Raw genomic sequence first — 9,223 nt, forward strand, 5'->3', positions numbered from 1 at the left:
TCGAAGACAGTATAATCATATCTTTTGCCAACACAGGTTAGCGATGTGCTTGCACAGGAAAAGATTTCAATTGGAAAACAAAAACCAATTTATTATTAAAGTATTTACTTTTCTTTATATCAATAATATTAATTTAAGTTGCAATATCACGTACATATATAATAAGGGATGTGATACGATTGCTGTCGGAATTAGATTTGAAACCAATCAATACTCCTGCTAAGGGTTGCAGAATTATTGCTTGAATAATTAGATTTAGAACAATAATAAGTCTGACTTAATTACAAGTCGTACATTTTTAAGTTCATCAATTACGGCAGCAATCGGATCCCACGACACCTAAATACCTGAATATTCTTGATCTGAAAAAAGAGTAAACCTAATCTGAATTTCTACTAAACTTTAAGTTGTAGATTATTTAAATAATTGGAGTTTTTTCTGAAGCCTAAATTTATTTTCTGTTCGCTTGTAAAAGATTTCAATTGGAAAATAAAAACCAATAAGGCGAGTTTATTTATTATTAAAATTCTTACTTTTCTTTTTTATCAACCGTATTAATTTAAGTTACAATTTCATGTACATATATAATAAGGTATGTCGTGATACGATTACTGTTGGAATTAGATTTGAAACCAATCAATACTCCTGCTAGGGTTTCAGAATTATTGCTTGAATGATTAGATTTAGAACAATAATAAGTCTGACTCTACTAGTCCTACATTTTTTAATTCATATTTTAATTTATTACTTTCAAATTCAATTACGACAGCAATCCGATTCCACGACACCTTTGAATATTGTTCTTGATTTGAAAACAAGAGTAAATCTAATCTGAATTTCTACTTAGCTTTAAGTTGTAGACTTAAATTGATTAAAATAATCAAATTTTGTATTCGAAATCATGTAAACAACTCAAATTATACATGAATATAACACACTTCTGAATTGTCCAAATGTAAAGTTAGCTGCAGCAGCAATATAGCTCAAAGCAATTAATATATTTGTATGTTATTATTAAAGTACTTACTTCCTTTTTATATTAAATGTATTAATTTAAGTTGCAATTTCATGAATATATGAGGCTCCAAGATGCAAAACCAGATGAATCCATGATATGTAAAAGTTAGAAAAGCACAAAAAAGCTGAAATTTTGTAAATTGTTATGAATTTTCAATACGGGTTTTTAGAATGTTGCTAGGCGATGCCATATTGTCGCAATTTAAATATAATTTTAAAATTTTTAAATATCTGGTTTTGCATTTAGGCGCCTCATATATTCTTTATTTGGCAAAAATTGACTGAATCTAATGATATGTTTTGAATAAATGTTTATATTATATGTTATGTTTGGTTATTATAATTAAAAATAAATATTGAAAATAAAATTTTTTTGGTTCATATTTTATTCTCGTGGCTGCTACAGGTCAAGTAAATCGGCAGGTAAAATTCAAGTTATATGGCGGTTATATAAACGGTAAAACCGCAGTAAAATTGATTGTCAAATGACTCGAAAATGTAGAGGAAAAAACCGAAAATTTGACCGCCTTTTGACGCGCATTGCGGCGTGTGTGAGCAGAGCAGTGCTATGCTCACATCCTATAAGTGGGAGCGGAATGCACAATCACATAAATAGGTACGAAATGGGAAAAAAGTGTAAAAAAGTTACCGACGCCTGAACAAACGTGACCAAAATTTAATAACGGGCGTGACCGCACAATGACGGTCAAATGACTAGTCAAATGACGTGGAGCGTTTTTGCAGGGATATTAGCAATATATTGTAAAAATTTTCATGCATTGTTCATATACATTTTTGCAAATAATTTTCCAATATGCCGAATTGCCGAGTTGACACAGCTTATGTCAATTTTATAACTCCGACACATAACCAGTTTTCCATATAGATGAGTTTAACACATGCTTATGCCTTATGAGTAGATTGCACGTATTTTTATGGAGAACGGTAGAATGAGTGACACTGACGCCATCTGATATTGAAAAGTTGCCATCTCCCAAATTTTGTTCCAAGCAAAGCATAAGAAGAAGAATTTCGCAATTAAAAACTGCAATATAACGTTTGAATACGACACAAAATATGTTAGCAAGTATTTTTTTTGTATGGGGAGAATTTTTATAACAGGGCTTCGCGAAAATTTTTATGTGAATGGGCAAGGCGTAATAAACTTCAATTGTCATGTCTGAAGTTCCTTCATATTTACAAACGCAACATCTTGGTTGATTGTGGCGATGTTATTGGAATGCATAAGCTTGTGTTAAACGCATCTATATGAAAAATGTCTTTGTGTCACCGCCTTAACACATGCTTATGCATTATGAGTAGATCGCATGTATTTTTATGGAGAATGGTAGAATGAGCGACACTACCGCCATCTGATATTGAAAATTAGCCAACTCCCCAATTTTGTTCCAAGCAAATCATAAGAAGAAGAATTTGACATTTGCTTTGGCTAAGGGTGTTGGCACATTTTGCAAGCGAATTTATTTTTCCCACTGGTTGGTAAATTTTCTATCATTTTTGACAATTAAAAACTGCAATATAACAATCGAATACGACACAAAATATGTTAGCAAGTATTTTTGTTGTATAGGGAGAATGTTTACAACAGTGCTTCGCGAAATTTTGTATGTGAATGGGCACGGCATAATAAACTTCAATTGCCAAGTCTAAAGTTCCTTCATATTTACAACATCTTGGTTGATTGCGGCGATGTTATTGGAATGCATAAGCTTTTGTTAAATGCATCTATATGAAAAACGTCATTATGTCACCGCCTTTAATTTTCTATTTGAAAAACCTGTAGCCCGTTTCTGTATCCTTGCGATACGAATTATATCGCAAAAAGCAACCCTGATGCATTGTTATCGCAAGGTAGTGTTTCCGTATGAGTGGTGAATATGTATTTTCGTTATTTCTTGCGATATTCATATCACTAGCTCCGAAGGTGGTGATAGCATACATTTTCTTTAATTTGAATTTTTTGTGTGCTAAGCAGCTTTTCATTTTTCCATTCTTGAGTTTGTCAATTTTAGCATTTAAAAAAGCCGAAACAGCAAAAATATTTCACGGTGAACGTGTGAATACTTAATAGAGAGCAGAAATTTGTTTTTTGGGCGAGACTGAGCAGAAAAGCGAGGAATTGTCTCTGAAGAAGTGTGAATTTGGAGGAAGAAATATTGATCAATTTATTATATACATCTAAGAACTGTCCATACATATATCAGCAATGGAGTTGGATGCCAAGCTTTTAGTTTTAAAGAAAGTATTGCACAAAACTACGCTCATACGACTTGATGAACCAATTTTCGTATACGCCGTTTATTTGGACAACGAAGTCGATATTAAATGGAGGATTTCACAGAAAAGCTTTTCCGGCACTTATACGAAATGATGAAGACATTTTCTTGTTCTGTAAATATGCTGCACTAATACAGCGTGAACAAAAACGTAAAGGATTTTCTAAAAAATATACAAAAGAACTATAGGAAGGGGGACTTTCTGAGGGAAATGTACATAAATATTCTCGGTAAAAACGTCGCAACCCAAAGGTTCAGAATAAGTTCGGCAAGGCGAATGTTTTTTTGGATTGTGTCGTGAATCCAAATGTTTATTGCTGCTTGTTTATATATACTAACATTTTATGTTCTTATTTGCAGACAAATGAAATAAAAGATGACCTAGAATTTTTGGATCTTACTAACCAAACTCCAAAAGTGACATCAAGGGCGACTCCAAAACCAAAGACAAACTCTACCGTACTCGACCCAGCTACATCTCAATCGACCCCATGTGGTTATAATACTTTCGGCGGTGCTTACGCCGAAAAAAAAAACATATGGAATACCAAGACGAAAGGCAAAGAGAATTTAATAATGGTAACAAAAATTAACTTGCGAAATTTTAAATACGCTGAAAGCCATACACGAAACCATAGATGTTAAGTAATTATTAGATAATGCTAATGATTGCTAATTAACCTTCATTTGCGAAATTCTCTAATTCATTAAACAATTATAAAGGTTCACCTAATTCCCATTAGATAATTGAAATTTTTATTCTAATGGTAAATCTATTGCAATTAGTAGCCATTAGCAAAAAAAAATTGGTTTACCTTTACAATTAGAAATCTAATTGACTTCTGCTAATGCAATTAGATATTCAATTAGCTCGAATTAGAATCAATTATTTATATTTATTTAGATCATTATTCGTTCACTTCAATAATTCTTTGAAAAAAATTTATTTTTATCAAAATAATTGATTCTAATTCAAGCCAATTGAATATCTAATTGCATTAGCAGAAGTCAATTAGATTTCTAATTGTAAAGGTAAACCAATTTTTTTTTGCTAATGGCTACTAATTGCAATAGATTTACCATTAGAATAAAAATTTCAATTATCTAATGGGAATTAGGTGAACCTTTCTAATTGTTTAATGAATTAGAGAATATAAACCAATTGCATCAATTGCTAATTCTAATTGGAATTTAACATGTATGCACGAAACCCTGAAGTCAATAGAAATGTCGTTAAAACCACAGTCTTTTAATGATTAAATTACCATTATACACATTCTCAAAAGCCATTACAACTTAAAAATCCCCAGCATCAGCGTTTTTCTATAAACTGGTTGAAAGAATATATCTCTAGCGACCGACAAAAAACCGTGGCCGTAGTCAAAAATATAGGAGCAAAATTTAAACACAAATATATGTGTAGGGTTAAATACCCTACTACATGGTTTGGGCGTTTCGTATGGCAACGCTGCGCAAGAAGTTTCCAGAAACAAAAAATACAACTCTGTTGAGTATTCGCTTGGAGTTATAACGCAATATTATTTTTATTCTTTTAATGTACAAACATTGACATTGTAAATTTAGTTATATTTTAATAAACTTTTGAGGAATCAATAAAGATTCCTAAATATGTAAATTCTATCTATTTTACGTTGTTTTCTCAATTTCTATATTTTTTTTTTCATAATTTTATATCAACAAGCATAGTAATTAATTTTGAACACTCCAAATTCGAGAAACTTTTTAAGTCACCCCAAGCTTTAAAATTGTTTTCTTAGAAATCTTAAAAACTGTCTGAATATGCATTTTTTAGCCCCATTTCTCTATTTAAACTTATTTCTTTTGTTTGGGAGAATATGCTAAACACTTCAGAAAAAAAAAAATTGTCCAAAATAAGCAGAAATTTTAGGATTAATGTTGAATTTTGTTTAGCTAGTATTGATGGAATTCTGGTTTTCTCGATTTTTCTTGAAATTTGAATAAAGTGTTTCAAATTAATTACAATGCTTTGTACATACATACAAAGTATCTATTTCATACAAAACTACTTATGAAATAAATTTAATGAAGAAATATTGAATATTGAAATAATAGTCGCAAAGTAGTTTATATAGTAGTGCATACATATTAATCAGCATTCAAATAGATAACGTTTTCTTTTTTCTCTAACTCATTACACAATATAAATATAAACGTAATAACTCACCTAAAAACACATTACAACTTCCATTATATTTAATAATTATATTTACAAAAAAAAAAAAAAAAAATATCATTTATATATACTAATAATTATAGTTAAAAAATTGTTGTTCGTGTTGTTGTGGCGATAAGGTTGCTCCCCGAAGGCTTTGGGGGGTGTTATCGATGTGATGGTCCTTTGCCGGATACAGATCCGGTACGCTCCGGTATCATAGCACAATTAAGGCGCTAGCCCGACCATCTCGGGAACGATTTATGTGGCCACATTAAACCTTCAGGCCATTCCCTCCCTCCCCACTCCCAAGTTCCATGAGGAGCCTGGGGCGCCAGAGCCTCGTCTGTTAGTGAAACAGCATTCGCCGCGGATAGGTGACAATTGGGTTTGGAGAAGCTATATATTCCGCTGGCAACCTGAAGGGTTGCGCTACACAGCCCCTTGAATCTGGTATTCTAGTCGCCTCTTACGACAGGCATACCTACCGCGGGTATATTCTGATCCCCTAACCCGCTGGGGGTGTTCTGTGCATATATGTAATACTCCTATGTTGCTACAAAAGGCTTGGTACATTCCCAAACATCAGAGTGCCGATATATTGATGTTTAAACGTTTTTGTTTTTGTATTCAACAATCGAATGTACCTAAATTAAAATTTTTTTCTTGTCACACTTATGCTGCTACAATCACAAAAATTTTATAGACTGTCTTGTTTTGATTCCGAATTCAAAACACATTGCGAGCATTTTCTATTAGCAATATAGGAGTATTACATTTATGGTTCTGTCTGCTGTGTATAATTTTATGCAACTTGTTTGCCTTTTTCTCCTTGGCCGCTAATTTCGTTCTTCCTATTCTAAATTGTAAAATTATCCGTAGCCAATCAACGGCCAGTATACTCTTTTCTACAATCCCAGGGAAACGTATTCGCCGGCCTGCAGCTCAACCAAATCTTTTTTACGGTCTGGAAGGGAATGATAGTAAATTAATGCTATTTGGATATTGCGGAAGATACAGAGGTAGATACAAGTAGACAAGCCAACGAATCCTATTTATTTCGCAGGCCAGGATAAAGCCACCCCAAGTTCCTTTCGGAAAAAGGTAGAAGGGTTAATGTGGTTTCCCGAGATGGTCGGGCAAGTACCTTAATGGTGGTATTTTCCGGAATGTACCGAATCAATATGCTGTCCACATCGACAACAGCTAAACTCCCGAAAATCTTCAAGGAGTCTCCTTATCGCTAGAGTGAAAATAGTTTTCGATCCGTGATCTTGTGCGGGAACCTATGTTATACTGGTCTTTAACACCGAGTGTTGATTCACTTTAACATTTTACAAATAATATCATAAACCATTTGTAAAGAGTCATATCCTAGTATTATTTATCCATCGGTTAAGAGCCAAAAGTGATTCTTCGTCAGGAATCTGGCCACCACGTTTCTCTGTATACTTCAATGTCAGCTTAGAACGAGCCAAGGGGTATCTATGCCAAGTTAAAACCTTTAATGCCAAGTTTTCACAACCCGGTAACGGGTGAATATTAGCCATACTAAAGACCATATTACATTGGGTTAACCGCAGACAAGCAATTAATTCTGACAGATGATGTTTGCGCGCAGAAGCATCATAATCATACCAACGTTTTGCAGCATTAAAAACACCTTTCTCGCACCGTACATACAAATTGTCTCTTTCTATGATAGGTTGCAACTGTTTGGCGTCAAAATCTAAAAATTCACTGCTCTGGGTTACCTGCGAGATAATAAAACAATAAATTTAATGCTCAAATAATCGCACACGTTAATTTACATGCATAAGGTTTTGTGTTTCGTAAGCCAGAATTTTTTCATTTAGTATCTCACACTGAATCTACTTCTTCAGACTATATGCTGGCTGCAATGTGAAATCGGTTATATTCTCTATTATAAAATCAACACAGTTTGCAACAGCGCCTTTCAATTGTGTATTAAAGCCGCTTTTAACATCCGATCCACATTGTCATTGGTTATGAGCGTTTTGCCGGTATAGTAAAAGGCGATTAAGCGCTCGAAAGTGTCGCTGTCGATATTGGTGGTTTCTATAAAGGGAGCTAATAAGGGCTTGCCGCCGATAGAATTAGACGATGAGCCGTAATTCTGTAAATACATATATAACAAGCGTAGTTAATGTATGTGACATACAGGCTGCAATAGCGTTAATTCAAATGAAAGTTTACTTACAAGGAAGATGGATTTGTTAATTTGAATGTCACATCAACTAAATTCTGGTCGTCAAATAGTTCATATATTTGAAACAAAAGGTTTTCAATAAAGTACTTGGCTCCATCTGAGGAGTTGCCGTGTGATGTTACATGCTGCCATTGCTATTGCGTGAGGAAGTATAGTTTTGTTTGTAATTTTGAATTTTAGAATGTTACATTACTTACTTGGATACTCCGTGGTGTATGCTTTTAGTTCGGAAGGTTGTCGTTGTTGAATTTATGGACATTTTGCAAGTAGTTGCAATATATCCAGGAATTGCCTGATCGAGATAAAAAACTGTATTTTTTTCCGGTTTTGGGAATTGAATATTCCAATTCCAATAGATGGCAAGAGGACGCTTAGATTGCCTCTTAAATCGCAAGGAACAAACGTATAATGGTAATATACTTGCAACATTCAGACGTGCCTAAGCAGCTAACACGTCGCAAAGTAAATACCTGTAGCACAATATTTTTCTTTTATTATTATAGTCAAGGGATGATTGTAAATCAATTATAATTCCAGTTTAAGCAAAAGTTCACAATTTATAATGAATCTTGAATTTTCTTCTCTTGCGATTAAAAAGAATTTGTGTTTGTTATTATAACTTTTTCGCTGTTGGTGACAGATCCTATGTTCCATTTCGATTGTTCCATCGATATTGAAAAAACTCACCACTATTATATCGCAAGGTGAATTGAGTGCGTTACAGAAACACTTTTAATATCGAAAGCGATACGTGCCTTGCGATAGCAAATCGTTCGTTATTATAACGCAAGGTTACAGAAACGGGCTACTGATCTTATTTTGTCGAAAAATTGTTCGCGCAATCGAGCAACCAAGTTTTCAGCATCTGTGTTGCAGTTAATATATAAAAGTTGAGTTTTACCCGTCTCTGGCCCGAATTCGCACTGTGACGTAATATTGTATATGCTGACTTATTCATCACATGTCAGTACAAAGTACGAATTTTACACTATTTTCATAGATCAAAAGCAATAAATGGGAGGGGCGAAATGAATTAAAGTAATTTTGCCAAGAAAAATAACATTATGTCGCAAAAGAGCAATAAATTCTTTTATTTAAGTATTAATAATAAATTCCCATTTTAGCTGTGAGTTGATTAAAGCTACAAACGGCATTACTTTTAACCACCTACGACACATAATTTGGCTCGTGCCTATTGTATTTCGTTGGCTAATTGCCATGAGCATTCATATGTATATATATATGTCTGTATACGCGGGTTTACATAAATGCTTTGGACGTCTATCCTCGCTTAGATAATGCTTAGGGACCCATCTAGCGGCTGTGATGAAACAACTACCTACAGCAACAGGGTGTACCGAAAAGCGAATACACAACCCTCTGTTGTATTTCTGTGCATAACTTATAGCTTGATAAGTTGTGATAAATAGTGGACGCGCATAGAATATATAGAATTAGTGCTGAGGGTGAAACATAGACACATAT

General features: G+C 33.6%; 1 long non-coding RNA gene across 1 annotated transcript; it reads right to left on the reverse strand.

The window, feature by feature from the left end:
• Positions 1-6,237: 6,237 nt before the first annotated feature.
• On the reverse strand, positions 6,238-7,822 carry LOC137239377 (uncharacterized). Its single transcript, XR_010949351.1, has 3 exons — positions 7,730-7,822; positions 7,320-7,645; positions 6,238-7,262 (listed from the first exon to the last, which is right to left on the reverse strand). It is a non-coding gene; the product is annotated as an uncharacterized lncRNA (long non-coding RNA).
• Between the last annotated feature and the right edge of the window lie 1,401 nt (positions 7,823-9,223).

This window comes from Eurosta solidaginis, chromosome 1 (assembly GCF_040869045.1).
Source record: "Eurosta solidaginis isolate ZX-2024a chromosome 1, ASM4086904v1, whole genome shotgun sequence".
NCBI classification, from domain to species: domain Eukaryota; kingdom Metazoa; phylum Arthropoda; class Insecta; order Diptera; family Tephritidae; genus Eurosta; species Eurosta solidaginis.